This window comes from Equus caballus, chromosome 7, assembly GCF_041296265.1.
Source record: "Equus caballus isolate H_3958 breed thoroughbred chromosome 7, TB-T2T, whole genome shotgun sequence".
Taxonomy (NCBI): Eukaryota; Metazoa; Chordata; class Mammalia; order Perissodactyla; family Equidae; genus Equus; species Equus caballus.
The window spans coordinates 9970253-9986056 of record NC_091690.1 but is presented as its reverse complement, the minus strand read 5'-3'; the positions used below and the strand labels follow the sequence as shown (position 1 = coordinate 9986056).

Genomic DNA, 15804 nt, shown 5'->3' with positions numbered 1-15804 from the left:
GCTCTTTTGTCAGTAAGAAATATTTTAAATATGTTATGACTGCATTAGTATAAGGAGGAATATAATCCAGACTGTATTCATTATCATGCATTTATTATTATTAGATATTTTTCCTTCTCATTTTAAAAGAAGTGAAAATTAAGACATTTTTGTGTGTCCCTAAAAGTATCATGGGCTCTAGGTACTGTGGCTGATGGACAAGTCACTCTGCTACATCTTAATACCTCTTACTCATTACTTTAGCCATTTTTGTTCTTTTAAATTTCATTGTCAAAATTCAGTACTTTCCATTCTATCGGGAAGGTGAAATTGACCGTTATATTAATAGCTAGCATTTTTTGCACAGGTACTTACTCTGTGTAATACTTACTCAGACATTATTCTAAGTACTTTTACACATATTACGTATTTAACTTTTCGAACAAGCATAAAAAGAAATATTGCTTTTATCGCTTCTCTTCTGGTTTCTGCTCTTGATTAAAGAACTTCTCCAAAACTTAATGTTGTGAAACAACAATCATTCTATTTTGTTCACAACTTTGTGGGTTAGGAATTTGGTAAGGGCTCCTCTGAGTAGTTCTTGCTTAGAGTCTTTTTTGCAGTCATGGTTAGATAACAGCTGGGACTACAGTCACCTGATATCTGGACTGACTGGATTTCCAATGTGGCTCTTTTTACAGGGCTGGCAATTGATGCTGGCTAATAGGCTGGGAGATCAGCTGGGACTGTTGACTGGACTGAACACATGTGGCTCTCAGGGTAGTTGGATTGCATACCTGTGGGCTGACTTCTGCCAGAGCAAGCAGAGGAAACCAGGTGGAAGCTCTCTGGCCTCTCCTGACTCAGCCTCGGCAGACACAAAGCATCATGTCTGCTTCATTGTGTTGGTTACAAGTGAATCACGAAGGGCAGTTCAGAGTCAAGAGGAAGAGACATAAACCACACTTCTCAATGGAAGAAGTGCCAAAGAATTTACAGACTTGTTTTATAACTGCCACAATTCCCCACTGGTGTTTGAGAAAGCTGGGTAGGGAGAGGTAAAGTACTTTCTAATGATTACACCATTTGTAAACAGAGGAGGATTTAAATCCGGGCAGTTCTGGCTCCGGAGGCCTCACTCTTAACCACTTTCCTGTGGTGTCACGTTTTGCACAGTATTAACATAGTCTACATATCCACTCTGTGCTGTAATATGTCAGATTGATTTCTTTAGAATCATGTCCATTATTTATATTTCTTTTTGAAAAAAGAGCGTAGGCAATAAAATTGAGTGTGAAAATTCATTTAGCCCAGCTTCATTGTTTAAAGCAGGGGTAGGCAAACCATGACCTGTGGGCCAAATCTGGTCCATCGTGCATTTTGGTAAGTAAGATTTTATCGGAGCAAAACCCCGCTCATTTGTTTACGTGTTGTCTAGGGCTGCTTTTGAGCTTCAACGGCAGACTCCGGTGCTGGTGACCAAGACCATCTGCCCCCGAAAGCCCACAATCTTTATTAGTATTTCTATAAGAAAGGAGTTTCCAATTCCTATAAAGGACCAGGAGTTAATGTATGAGAGAAAACAGACATTACAATAAGAAAAGTTAAATAACTAGCTGAATATTACTAAATCGGTTAGGGATTCATACTGTCTTTAAAGTGAACACTTATTTCCATTTTATAACATCAATACCTTCATTCTAGTGATATCTACATTCTGTCATATGATGAGTGACAGTATTGAATTAAAGAAATGCCATAAGCATTTGAAATTAACATGCATATGAAATTAAAAATAAAAAGAAATTCTTCCATTTGCACTTAAAATTTCTACTGAGCCTCAGATCCCTGATTTGTCAAATGGGATTTTTTATTCTTAATTAAGTATATTGATCTTTATAAATGTTAGACAAGAGGCCTTGAAGTGTTGACCTAGAAGAACAACACAACCACTGAGATACTAAGTCATGAGTATTTGAGGAAGAGGCCAGGATAAGGCTGAGAGAAAACTTAGACCTGCAGCCTCCAGGATTAGAAGTCGGTTCCATGTCTGAGGAAAGAATATTACTTGGAGAAACTTAGATAACAATCCTAACAATTCATCAGAAGGCATGGAATAAAGTTGCATTTAGAAATCCTACTGTTACAAATGGCAGAGAAATGAACAATAACTAGATGAAAGAGATCAGCATATTTTAATTTGAACATTTCTGAGCCTCTCTTTAATGAGGTTCTTCCATAGATACTTGGACTACAGTTAAAGCATCAGAACTTGGACTTAATTATCTCATTTAATTCTTACCATAACCCTTTTACAATGATGTACTCCTCCTTATTTCCCAGATGAGGAACTGAGGTTGAGGAGATTCAAGCAATACATCAAAGAACCCAGAACTAGCAAGCAGCAGAATCAGAATTTGAATCCCGCTCTTCATGACTCAAAACCTGTGTACCATCTACTCAACTATCACTAAAAGAATCTCTGTTTCAGGAAACAGAAATTTGGTTATTTGGAATGCAGTTTCTCAGAAATAACATTATGTCTTGACATGTGTTAGTTTTATGCTAATACAAACCAAACAGACAAAAATAATAATAAACAAACAAACCCTCTACCCCAAAATATAGCTGCTAATCTTCCAATGTAATAATATTATTAAGCTTTTTTTCCCCTAATCAATCCTGCCAACCACCTCAAAACCAATCAAGATCTCTGAGTTGGATCTCCATGAAAGGCAATATAATATAATTATTAAGAGGAGTGTATTATTCTACCACTTTCTAGTCTTGTGCCTGTAAGGATATTACTTAAGCTGGATTCTAAAATATATTTATCTCATACTGTTGTTTGGAGGGTTAAATCAGACAATGTACATAAACTGCTTGGCATAGAATTGTCAAATAGAAAGTTCCTAAGGAATTTGAGCTGTTGTTCTTATCAATATTATTGCTCTCTGGCACCTCAGGGAAGAGGGAAAGGCAATTTGGGCAACTTCAAGAGCAGTTTTGGAAGAAGGCTTTATCAGTAGAATTGAGAAACGATCAAGGCTAAGACTCCAGTTCCCAAGATCAGGGCTCCAGGCTTTCAAACATTTGCTGATGAAGGTTTCAGTGGCAAAGGAAATAAATTCAAAGGAATGCTCAGACACTTGAGGATAATGTCCCAACTGTCATTGGTATCATTTATGGAATGTTCTATAAGTTGCTTTTCCAAAGGGAATAACTACCTAGTCCAAAGTGAAATTCCCAATTGAAAGCTTTCCAGTTTGTATATTTCCTCTTGGTGAGATAGTAGTTGATTTCATGATCTGCTTATATAATGCTCATTAAATATCTATTTCAATGCACAGTGTTCAATTTTATTAAATTATTATTTTTTTCATATTTCCTTGATCCATAGAGTTGACCCAAAAGAGGAGAAAAATTTCGAACAGGAAAACATATTCTATTTTAGCCATGTTTGTTTAAAAGCAAGATTAAAAAATCTAGCAGTGATCACTAGGACAGGAAATATAAAATATGAGCCTGGAATATCTTATAGTGCCAAATATCTTATAGTGCCTTCCAAAGTAAGGAAGTGCTAAGTAGAAAAAAAAAAAACAATGATGGAGGTATGTCTATGTGTCATAGAAGCCAACTGAAAGAGCTCCCAATGGCCAACTGAAACAATGCAAGCAAAAAATAAATAATATAGTGTTGAACTAGAACTAAAAGTAGAAAAGAAATATCTCTGAGTCCATACTCGTTTAAGTAGATAATTGTATGAATAAATAAATGGGGAGAAGAGACAAATCTTGCATGCGAAAGAATTTCAAATAGTGTGTGTAGGTACTCTGCCCTCAAGAAAGGGGAGCATAACTCTACTCCTTAAGTATGGGCTGCATATAGTGACTTCTTTCCAATGAGTACAGCATGGAAAAGGGGAGGAAATAATAACTTTACAGTGGAGAATTCTGACAACACTATCTCAGATCAAGGTTGACATCAACCTTAATAAGTCATGTTGACATTATGTACCTTTGATATGATATGATGAAAAAAGGACTTTAATTCTGTAGTCTTCCTCATCAAAATACATAATAACTGTCTAATCATAAGATAAACATCAGATACTTTTCAAGTGAAGGACACCATACAAAATAACAGACCAATATAGTTAGTACTTGTCAAAACTATCAAGATCATCAAAACCAAGGGGAGTCTGGGAAATTGTCATAGCTAAGAAGAGCCTAAAGAGACAGGATAAGTAAATATAATGTGGTACCCTAGAAGCAATCCTGCAGCAGAAAAAGGAAATTAGGCCAAAACTAACAGAATCTGAATACACTATGGACTTTAGTTAATAATAATATATCAATATTGATTCATGAATGGTAGCAAATATACCATACAAATGTAAGATGTTAATATTAGGGAAATCAGGGTACAGTCTTTATGGAAACTCCCTGTAGTACCTTTGCAATATTCTGTATAGCTAAAACTATTCTAAAAAATAAAGTTTATTTAAAAGAAAACCTATGGATTGTTCATTGTATCTTTTCACAGAAATCCACAGATTCAAGTCATTGGTTTTCCTGAACTTTAATTATAGTGAAGATGACATGTTTGTGGTGCTGAGGCTATTTCTAGTAAGAAATATTTAGAGTTACATCTTGTAAATACTGCAACATAGTGTCTTAAGAAGAAACTTGCCACATAAATCAAATTATAACAGCATAATAGTAAACAGACTTGGCCACTTGACCAAACTTCTGAAACACGCAAAACCACACACTTTAGACAGACTTTTATCCATAGAGAAATACCTACCTCTGTTTAATTCATGATAGAATATAGGTGATATATTATTAATTCGTTGCATATAATATTCATATAGGATAGAGTCTACTAGCTATTGTATGTCATTTATTATTTGTAATGCCTCATATTAAAGTGCTGAAATGCTCATTTTTTTGGAAGTGCCATAGGGAAGAACATTATAATGAAAACATTCTTCATTTTGCAAAATATATTTCTGATTTTACTCCTATTGTGCAATTGATCCAAGTTATGAAAGTCAATTTGAATTGTCAATCACTGTCTGGGCATGATTTAAATGATGGATTTTGCTTAGAATAGAATAGACTAAGTTTTGTTTCAAAGAAGAGTTCTCTCCTTCAAATTTTATAAATATTACAACTTTACAAGAGAACTTTGTCATCACAGAAAAATATGACAGTATTCTTTCAATTACAAAAGTGTATATGCCGTTGGAAGACACTGGTTATTTTTGTTGGAGTGGGAATGTTGGAGTGGGAATAACATTTCATTACTTTCTTATAGTAAAAGCAATTTGAATCATTCCTTTCCACTGAGAGAATGAGACAAAAATGAGCCTTTTAAAAATCTGTCTTGATAATTAAGCATGCAAACAGGTATGCACAATTATTGCAAGCTATTTCATGTGCCAGAAAGTAGAATATTTCAAAACTGAATGAAGGGAAAACTTTTAAAATATTAATATCTTCAGGGCATGTATATGCACGTGTGTATTATTATGAAATAATAAAAATTTTAATTATCCTTCTTATCCTGGAGCATTATATAGATTCATATTTTGCCTTCTTTCCCCCCATTTACACTTCCAATGCTATTACTTCTAAAATTAAAGTCTTTATTGGTTACTTTTTCATTGTGTTTTTTCCTTTGATTTAGTATCAAAGAGAAGATATGCAGGGGGAGGTCCCATTCAGCATTCAAGTCTGCACAGTTTACACTTATTGGTGTAGAAACATGGGACCAATGGTCCAGCATCAACCTTTTCTTCTGGAAACGACCTTTCTCTGCCCATACTCTAATAACTCTGGATGAAGTCAGCATATTCTTACAACCCCACCCCTTGACCTCCAGTTGAAGAAGGTGAGTCAAAGATGAGCACTTGAAAAGTAAGTTCAATGAGTCCCTCCCACGGATTTCTGGTCTTGTGACTAAAAGAGTTTGTCTCTCTGCACCAACTGAACCTGCAATATACAGAACACAGGAGTTATGCTTGCCATGTTGTAGGAAAAGGTATCCTACAGGCAGAGGGTAGGGAATCTAGCACAGACAGTGGAAATAAGAGACACACTCAAAACACTCAATTAGCGAGCCCCAGTTGGCCCTAAGGCTCAGCTGCACACATCTCTTTAGCAGACACTATTGGTTCCCAACAAGATCCCCTCAGGTCTTTTTTTCCCCAGTTCTGAGTGCTCATCCTTCAGCTTGTGCCTTCCTGCTAATTGCTCATACCTGCAACCGGCTTCAGAGAATTGTCATTGGCCTCTGGAGCCTCCTGACCATTTGGATAGCTTCAAGAAAACAGTTACAGCAGATGGTGCCTGCTGTAGTCAATTCCTGACTGATCTCTGGGTGCAAGAGCTCACTCCTCTGGAGGGATGGGAAACAAACTCTGCGCTGGAATTTATACTTCAGAGCTCCCTTAAGGTTCAGTCTGGGTCTGGGCTTCACCTGAAATCACACTTTGGATGAACTTCCTCTCTGTCTTCCTTTCTCCCTTTCCTAATTGGTTTCTCCCTTTCCTAATTGGTTTCTCCCTTTCCTAATTGGTTTCTCCATTTCCTAATTGGTTTCTCCTAGAAGTGTCTCATAAATTGCTTGTAGCCAAATCCCTGGCTCAGGATTTGCTTCTGAGAGAACAGGACTTAAGATACTGTTTTTCCATCTGTCTGGTTGCTCTGAGTTTGTTCATGGTCTTTCAGTGGATTCCTTTTCACTTAAATTAATTTACATTGAGTTTCTATCACTTGCTTCCAAGGAAATTTTAAGCACAGCAAATCCTGCTAAAATACTGTAAGTGGAGTTTAAAATAACCAAGTGTGATGAATGTTGGGGGGCGGTTGCATTATTCTGTAATTAATGAAAGGATCTCCATCAACCTGTTTCAGTGGACCAGAGTAAACAGTAATAGCCAAATTTGGGCTATTTCAAATACTGCTGTAATGGATTTTCACTTTAACATTGATAATGAACACTCCTCCCACCCAATTTATATCACAAGGAAAGGCATTCTGGAGTATTTCATTTTCAGAGATGAACTAGTAGGTAATCATGAATATGTCTGGAATTCAGATGATGGTGTAAAATATTTCTCATTGAATGATATTTTATGTATATGGAGTCACCACAAAATTGGGTGAGCAGGTAGCACTACCATCAGCCATTAACTAGAGGGTTGCAAGATTTTTTTTTATTGACATTTTTATAAACATTTGTTTATAACATTATATAAATTTTAGGTGCACATCGTTATATTTTGACTTCTGTGTTAACTATGTCATGTCCATCACCAAAAGTCTTGTTGCCCTCCGTCACCATACACATGTCCCTCTGAGTGTTCCCTCTTCTCCACATTATCTCCAAAATTCGTTGTTTCTTGTCTTTTTAATCATAGCCATTCTGACAGGCACGAAGTGATATCTCATTGTGGTTTTGATTTGCATTTTCCTAATAATTAGTCATGTTGAATGTCTTTTCATGTGCCTGTTGGCCATCTGTATATCTTCTTTGGAAAAATATCTGTTCATATCCTTTGTTCACTTTTTTTGTGTGTGAGGAAGATTTGCCCTAAGCTAAAGTCCTTTGCCAATCCTCCTCTTTTTTTTGCTTGAGGATTATCCCTGAGCTAACATCTGTGCCAATCATCCTCTGCTTTCTATGTGGGATGCCTCCACAGCATGGCTGATGAGTAGAGTGGGTCCACACCCAGGATCCAAGCCTGAAGACCCCACACCACTGAAATGGAAGACGCAGAATGTTAACCACTCTGCCACAGGACCGCCCCCTCTGCTCATTTTTTGATCAGGTTTTTTTGTTGTTGTTGAATTGTATGAGTTCTTTATACATTTGGGATATTAACCCTTTATTGCATATATGACTTGCAAATATCTTCTCCTAATTGGTAGGTTGTCTTTTTGTTTCGTTGATGATTTTTTTTTGATGTGCAGAAGATTTTTAGTTTGATGAAGTCTCATTTCTTCATCTTTTCTTTTGTTTCTCTTGCCTGAGGAGACACCATATTTGAAAAGATATATTAAGACTGATGTCAAAGAGCCTACTGCCTATGTTATATTTTAGGACTTTTATTATTTCAGTTCTTATATTCAAGTCTTTGATCCATTTTGAGTTAATTTTTGTGTATGGTGAAAGATAATGGTCTACTTTCATTCTTTTGCATGTAGCTGTTCAGTCTTCCCAACACCATTTATTGAAGAGACTTTCCTTTCTCCATTGTATGTTCCTTTGTCAAAAATTAGCTGGCCATAAATGTGTGAGTTATTTCTGGGCTCTCAAGTCTATTCTGTTGATCTGTGTGTCTGTTTTTATGCTGGTACCATGCTGTCTTGATTTTTTCTGTTGTCTTTTTAGTCTCCATTTCATTTATTTCCACTCAAATTTTTATTTCCTCCCTTCTATTGACTTTGGGCTTTGTTTGTTCTTCTTTTTCTACTTCTTTTAGGTGTGGTGTTAGATTACTTACTTGAGATTTTTCTTTTTTTTTGAGGTAGGCCTGTATTGCTATATACTTCCCTCTTAGTGCTGCATCCCATAGATTTTGGTATGTTGTGTTTTCATTTTCATTTGTCTTCAGGTATTCTTTGATTTCCCTTTTGATTTCTTAATTGATCCCACAGTTGTTCAGTAGCTTGTTGTTTAGTCTCCATAACTTTGTGACTTTTCCCAGCTTTTTTCTTGTAGTTGATTTCTAGTTTCATAGCATTGGGGTTGGAAAAGATGCTTGAAATGATTTCAATCTTTTTAAATTTATTGAGAATTGTTTCATTTCCCAACATATGGTCTATTTTGAGAATGTTCCATGTGCACTTGAGAAGAATGTGTATTATGCTGCTTATGGATAGAATGTTCTATATGTATGCATCAAGTCCATCTAGTCTATTGTTTCATTTAAGGCCAATGTTTCCTTGTTGACTCTCCGTATAATTTATCCATTCACGTAAGTGGAGTATTAAAGTACCCTACTATTATTGTGTTGCTGTTAATTTCTACCTTTAGGTCTGTTAAGAGTTGCTTTATATACTTTAGTACTCCTATGGTAGGTGCACATATATTAATAAATGTTATATCTTCTTGATGATTTGTCCTGTTTATCATTATATAATGTCCATATTTTCTCTTGTTGTCTTTGGCTTGAAGTCTATTTTGTCTGACATAAGTATGGCTATACCCACTTTCTTTTGGTTGCCATTTGCTTGGAGTATCATCTTCCATCCCTTCACTTTAAAACCATGTTTGTGTTAAAGCTGAGATGGGTCGCCTGGAGGCAGCATATTATTGGATCTTGCTTTTTAATCTATCCAGACAATCTGTGTCTTTTGATTGGTGAATTCAGTCCATTTACATTTAGGGTGATTATTGATATATGAACACTCAATACTGTTATTTTATCTTTTGTTTTCTGGTTGCTCTATATTTCCATTATTTCTTTTTCCTCCTGTTTCTCTTGGTTGTTTCAGTTTGGTAATTCCTGTGATGTGTTTCTCAGATTCCTCTTTTTTTGTTTCATGACTCTGCTCTGCATTTTTGTTTTGTGGTTACCATGAAGTTTGTATAAAAGACATCATAGATGAGATATTCCTTTTTCTTCTGACAGTATCTTATCTTCATTTGCCTATGTAGGGTCCATCCTTTTCCTCTTCACCTTCTATGTCTTTGTTTTCCAAAATTATCCCTTTTTGTATTCTGAGTTTGTTACCAAATTGAAGGGGTTATAAGCATTTTTAATGCTTTCCTTCCCTTTGACCTTAATGTTATAATTAAGTGCTTACTAACCTGTTCTGATACAGAGTTGAAATTTTCTGATTCTATCTGACTATTTCTCACCTTATTTAAAGTTTTGTATACCTTTGCCTTTTCATTTCAGGTAGGAGAGCTCTTTTCATGATTTCTTGTAAGGCAAGTCTAGTGGCGATGAACTCCCTCAGCTTTTGTTTGTCCTGGAAAGCCTTTATTTCTCCTTTGTATTTGAAAGATAACTTTTTTGAATAGAGTATTCTTGGCTGACAGTGTTTATCTTTCAATATTTTGAGTATATCATTCCACTCTCTCTTGGCCTGTAGAATTTCTACTGAGAAATCTGCTGATAGCCTTATGGAGGTTCCTTTGTAAGTTATATTTATTCTCTCTGGCTGCCTTAATATTATTTCTTTGTCATTGACTTTTGACCGTTTTAATAGAATATGTCTTTGATAAGGTCTTTTTACATTGATATAATTAGGTGCTCTATTAGCTTCATAGACTTGTATATTTACTTCCTCCCCCAGGTTTGGGAAGTTGTCCGCTATTATCTCTTTAAATATGCTCTCTGCTCCCTTTATGTTACTTTTCCTAACTTTTTGTAGAATTTCTCCATTTTTGAAAAATCTTAGTTCTGTCTCCTCTTCCACCTGAATCATTTCTAGATTTCTTTCTTCAAGCTTATCAATTCTCTCTTCCATATGGCCTGTTCTATTTTCAATACTTTCTACTTTATTCTTTACCTCATTTATTGAGTTTTTCAGCTCCAGATTTTCTGCTTGGTTCTTTTTCAGAGTTTCATTTTCTTTAGTGAAGTGCTCTTTCTTTTCATTAATTTTATTCCTGAGCTCATTGAACTGTCTTTCTGAGTTTTCCTGTAGCTCATTGAATTTCTTCATGAAAGTTGTTTTGAATTCTCTATCAGTTAGATTACAATCTTCCATGAAATCAAGTTTGGTTTCTGGAGAATTGTCATTTTCTTTTTGTGATAGTGTGTTACTATGTTTTTTTCATGGTGCTTGATGAATTGTTCCTCTGCTGGCACATTTATAGTAGAAAACACCTTTCTTATTTAGGTGAGGCTTTGTTTGCTTTGATTCTCAGCTGCTTCTGGTTTTATTTGAAAGCCTCCACTTTCCACCCTTCACTGCTTCTGCCAGAGGTGTCTTCATCACCCTCATTGTGCTGCTTGTTCCTCTGAAGTTGCTGGTGGCTTGCTTCATATGGTGTCATTGCAGTCACAGGCATTGCCACCAGGATCCCCAGGCTGGCAAGCAATTCTGCTGCTTCTGGAGTTGCCTGGGTTGTGGGTTCCCCCACTGCGATCATGAGCACCTCTGCCATGTCCAAGTTTATTGGGTCTTCAGGCATCATTGCTGTGAGTTGGGGGGACTAGAGCTGCAGGCACCACTGTGGTGGGGACTGGGCTTGTGGACTCCGCTGCACTGTTACCTGGCTCTCCCCAGCTGCCACTTGTATAACCTGCACTGCTACTGCCAGGTTTTCTGGGGGTGTTGGCATTGCTGCTGCTTGGGGTACTGAGTTAGAAGGTGTCACCACCACTGCTGAGTAGGCCAGGTTGCAGGTACCACTGCCACTGCCACTTCCATCGGGAAAGGAGTACCTGGATGGTGGGCACTGCTGCAGTTCCTGGAGCCTCTTCTTGTGTGCCTCAGCACTTCCTCGAGTTTCAGGTCACAGGCAAAACCTCCCAATGCTGAGGAGGAGAAGGGGCTCAGTTTTGAATGCTGCTGCAGTTCCTGGAGCCTCTAGTCTCAGATGCCTGTGCTTCTTGGAGCCTCAGGTCACAGGCACTGCTGCTGCTGCCAGGGATACTGGGGTCTTGCATGCAGTGCCTGCTGCTGGGAGGGCCAGTGTTGGAGGTGCTGTTGCTGGAGGAGGGAAAGGGGCCTAGGCCACAGGTACCACTGTGGTTCCTGGAGCCTCTAGTCACAGGTGCCACAGTGATTTCTGCAGCCTCTGGGAGTGTGGGCTACCTTGGTTCCTGAGACCTCTATTGTGGGTATACCACAGTTTCTGGAGCCTCTGGTCTTGAAAGCTCCTTCTGCTGCTCCCCTGGTTCCACTGATTCCATATGGTCCATTCCAACCACCTTCAGATGTGTAGATGTATGGATCTCTCAGGCATTCTGTTGTGCCATGCAGAGAATCCTTTGTGGTTCTATGGATGACCGGCTGGTTACAAGTAAGAGGGGAGAGACAAAGGGAGGAACTCACTCTGCCCTGGTGCTGACCAGTTGTAAAGATTAAATGAAAGAATGCATGTGAATGTCTGGTATATGGCATGCAACCAATAAATGTTTGTTCATTTCTCTTCTATCATTTCTTCTCTGCTTTATGAGATCATTTATTATAATCATCTTTTTCCATTGATAAATATATGTTGAAATTCTATCATATTCTTTTACCTTTAAAAACATAGGAATTTTTTTTGGAGGGGGAGGTGCTGGGAAAGATTCACCCTGAGGTAACATTTGTTGCTAATTTTCCTCTCTCTTTTTTTTCCCTCCCCAAAGCCCCAGTACATAGCTGTATATTATAGCTGCAGGTCCTTCTAGTTCTTCTACGTGAGCCACTGGCACAGCATGGCTACTGACAGATGAATGGTGTAGTTCTGCCTCTGGGAACTGAACCCAGGCTGCTGAAATGGATCACACTGCACTTCAACCACTTGGCCATCAGAGTTGGCTCAAAACACAGGGATTTTTTTGACACAAAAATAACCTGAAGTACATAATTTCTATTCTTTTTCAGTTTTCTTTTTCCTTCAGAGAATTATTACTTTAATATTTTCTTGTCAAAATTGGGGAAATCATCTAAGTTTGCCAACATAGTTGTTTGGTTTTCTCTTTAATTTCAATGAATCGTTCTCAAACATTAGCATACATTAGAATCATCTGGAGGACTGATTAAAACATAAATTACTGGGCCTTAACTCCAGAGTTTGTCCTCCTCCTCCTTTCTCTAAGTAACAGTAGAACTTCTCCATTCTTTATTAAAGAAGTGAACACACTATTGACATGCTTATATGAAAACCTTTATTTTCTTAAATTATAATTGCTATAAAAAGTACTTCTTATATTATAAGGCTCTCAATAATCGTTTGCCAAGTGAGTGAAGAAACCAACTTCTTCACATTTTAGAAGCCACATATGTCCATATTTCTGCTTTTGGCTACTTCTTTAAGACAAGTGATACAACATTTGGTTTTATCTTTTCTTCATTCTGTATAAACCATTACATCATTTTTGCCAAATTATGAGTGCAGTCAAATTTTTCACAGGTGTTCCCTGCTAAATTTCTGTCTCTCATATTTTTGCTCAACCTCTGTAATGTGTTCATGAATTTGAAGGTTATTTTGGATCAAATTTATTTTTATACTATACAAGTAAATTACAGTCTCTAAGGTTTCTTTTTGAAGTGAGCTAGAGAAAATAATTTTTAAAAAGTGTCACAAATTAGTTTTTACAATTTGGTGTGTTTCTTTTCTTTTCTTTTCTTTTGCTTTTGTTTTTGTGGCTCTTTTCAGTTTAACAGCAAAAAAAAATCCATTAAGAAAATTCAGGTAATTCAATTTGAGGCTTCAGTAAACTGGATGCAAGTGGATGAATTAAGTATATTTTGTGATTGTACGCTACTAAAATAATTGAACATATACAATCATTAGCTTTGCCCCTTTTCTTTGTCCTAATTCAACTTAACAGCTATTTTTGGTATTCTATTTATTCCAGAGCTTCCAACCAGTATTAGGCACCCACCACATTCAGGTCAAATACAATTTTGAAGGGTTTATCTCCAGGCTTTAACGTCTATAGCTCCAGATATATTGTTTTTTAGTTCTAGCCGTTATGTTTCCTCTTACTCCAAATTTTCGCAGCCTATATTAATCAGCAGGTGTTTGTTGAATACATTCTAATTATTTAACAGCATCCTGCAAATGGAAACAGCTTTGAGATTATACACAGATAGACATGAATTTAAATTTTAACTTCATAGCTTATTAGTTATGTGACCTGAGTCAAATTAATCAAGCTCCCTGAAACTCTATCTATAGAATAGAAATAATCTACATGCCTCACTATGTCGCTGTGAGGATTAAGTAAGATATAGCATGTAAAATACTGAGCAGAGTACCTAGCACATGCCAAAAGTCATATAGCATCTTCCCCACCACAACCTGCATAATCATAAGTGACTTCTCTCTTCCTCTTCCTCATTCTCTTTAGGCTCTGATTGTCAATGTTGTTGTATATTGATCTGCATTCACGCAATCTCATTATCAGCATATTTGTTGCCATGCCCACTAAATATGCTCCATCTGCCACTGTGTTCATATAGCCCTTAAAATTCCTTTGATCACAAGTTCTGCCATCTCATTATGGTGGGCTTTTATTTTATTTTGCTGTATAAACTAAACTTTAGAGATCATGTAATTTATGACCTTTATTAAAAAAATTGCCAATGAAAAGAGTATTTATTAGTAAAAAAACCAATTTAGAAATACTTTGGTAAAATAAATTGCATTCTGTTTAAAACATGGAATGGAAAATGTAAAATAACCATGTGGTTTTATCTGAAGCTTTAAGAATAGAAAATATTTTCCTCACAGACAATACAAAAATGAAACAAAAGAGAATAATAACAATCATTGTAATAGCTTATTGGCCACCAATGTAATTTAAATAGAGACATAAAAGTATGAAAATTTTGGTGTAATTTATTTTTTCACAAGTTAGAATGTCTTTTGGCATAATTTTTATATAGTATTATTTACCTAGAATAACAGGAAATACTTACTAATTTATCTAAGATGTACAAGGTACAGTTTTAGTTCATGAACACACACACACAAAATAAATATATTTATGTGACAGAAATTTGACAAGAATCAGGATAACCACAAGTAATCAGAATGTTACTCTATTCCATTGAAAAACAAAATTGCTTTTGGGCCTAGAACCACTTTTGATATCCTGCATCCTGGTAGAGCTATGTTTATTGATCATTTCCAAATATTTAATAAACCTTGCATTATTGGATTAAATTTAATTTGTTTGTAATGTATTATACTTTAGAGATATGGATTGTATTATACTTTAGAGATTCCTGTCTTAATAGTTTATCTAAAAGTTTTGAGTTGATGTTAATGACAGTTTGACCTGTAATTTTCTTTCTTGTCAAAGTCTCTGTGAGGTCTTGCAGCACAGCTAAATTTTCTTAACAATATAATTTGGAAAATGTTCTCTTTTTTTAAGTTCTATGCTTGTTGCTATTTCCTCCTTTAATATTTTTTGGAATTTAGAGTTGAAGACATCTAGGCCTTCAGTTTTGTGTTTTTAATGAGACTATGTTAGTGATATGAATCAATTTTTGAAAAAGACAAAATTTTCAGAATTTTAAATTTGTTTTCTCTTTTTTTGTAAATTTGTTCAATTGCCCTATTTTTTCAAATTTATTGGGCTAAAGGTGTTTACTGGAACTTCTTGTAAATGATTTAAAATAGCAGGAATAATTTTTAAAATGAGCAAAGTTGGGAGACTTAGTCTACATGATTTCATGACTTAGACTAGAGCGTCCGTAATCAAGAGAGTGCAATAGAAGCCTTAACAGAGATGATGCTATGAACGGAACAGAAAATATACAAGAAATATCACAACACCAAAGTGAGACAATTTAAAAGGTGAAAGGAAAGACTTTTCAACAAAAAATACTGGATATCAGTGTAAAAAGATGTGTCTCAATCTCTACAGTATACCACTTACACAAATTGTTTTGAGATATAAATCTTTTAGAGGAAAGCATAAGAAAATTTCACTGCTTTGAGGTGGTATGCTTATCTTAGAGGAGGTACATAAAACTCTAAGGCTAAAATTCAAAAATTGATATATTACACTCCATCAAAATGATAAACCTATTAAAAATTGCCATTTAGAAAATAAGAGAAGCCACAGACTGTAATCAAATATATGTGATATTTCTAACCCAGGACTTGTATCTATAATATATAAACAACTCT

At 35.9% G+C, this 15804-nt stretch overlaps 1 long non-coding RNA gene across 1 annotated transcript in view; it reads left to right on the top strand.

Moving 5' to 3' along the window:
* LOC111774210 (uncharacterized) overlaps nt 1-14493 on the top strand; it is a 116461-nt gene extending 101968 nt beyond the window's left edge. The window contains exons 4-5 of the long non-coding RNA XR_002809025.2: nt 5674-5877; nt 12305-14493. This is a non-coding gene — a long non-coding RNA (uncharacterized lncRNA). The remainder of the gene's footprint in view (nt 1-5673; nt 5878-12304) is intronic.
* The last annotated feature ends 1311 nt before the right edge of the window (nt 14494-15804 follow it).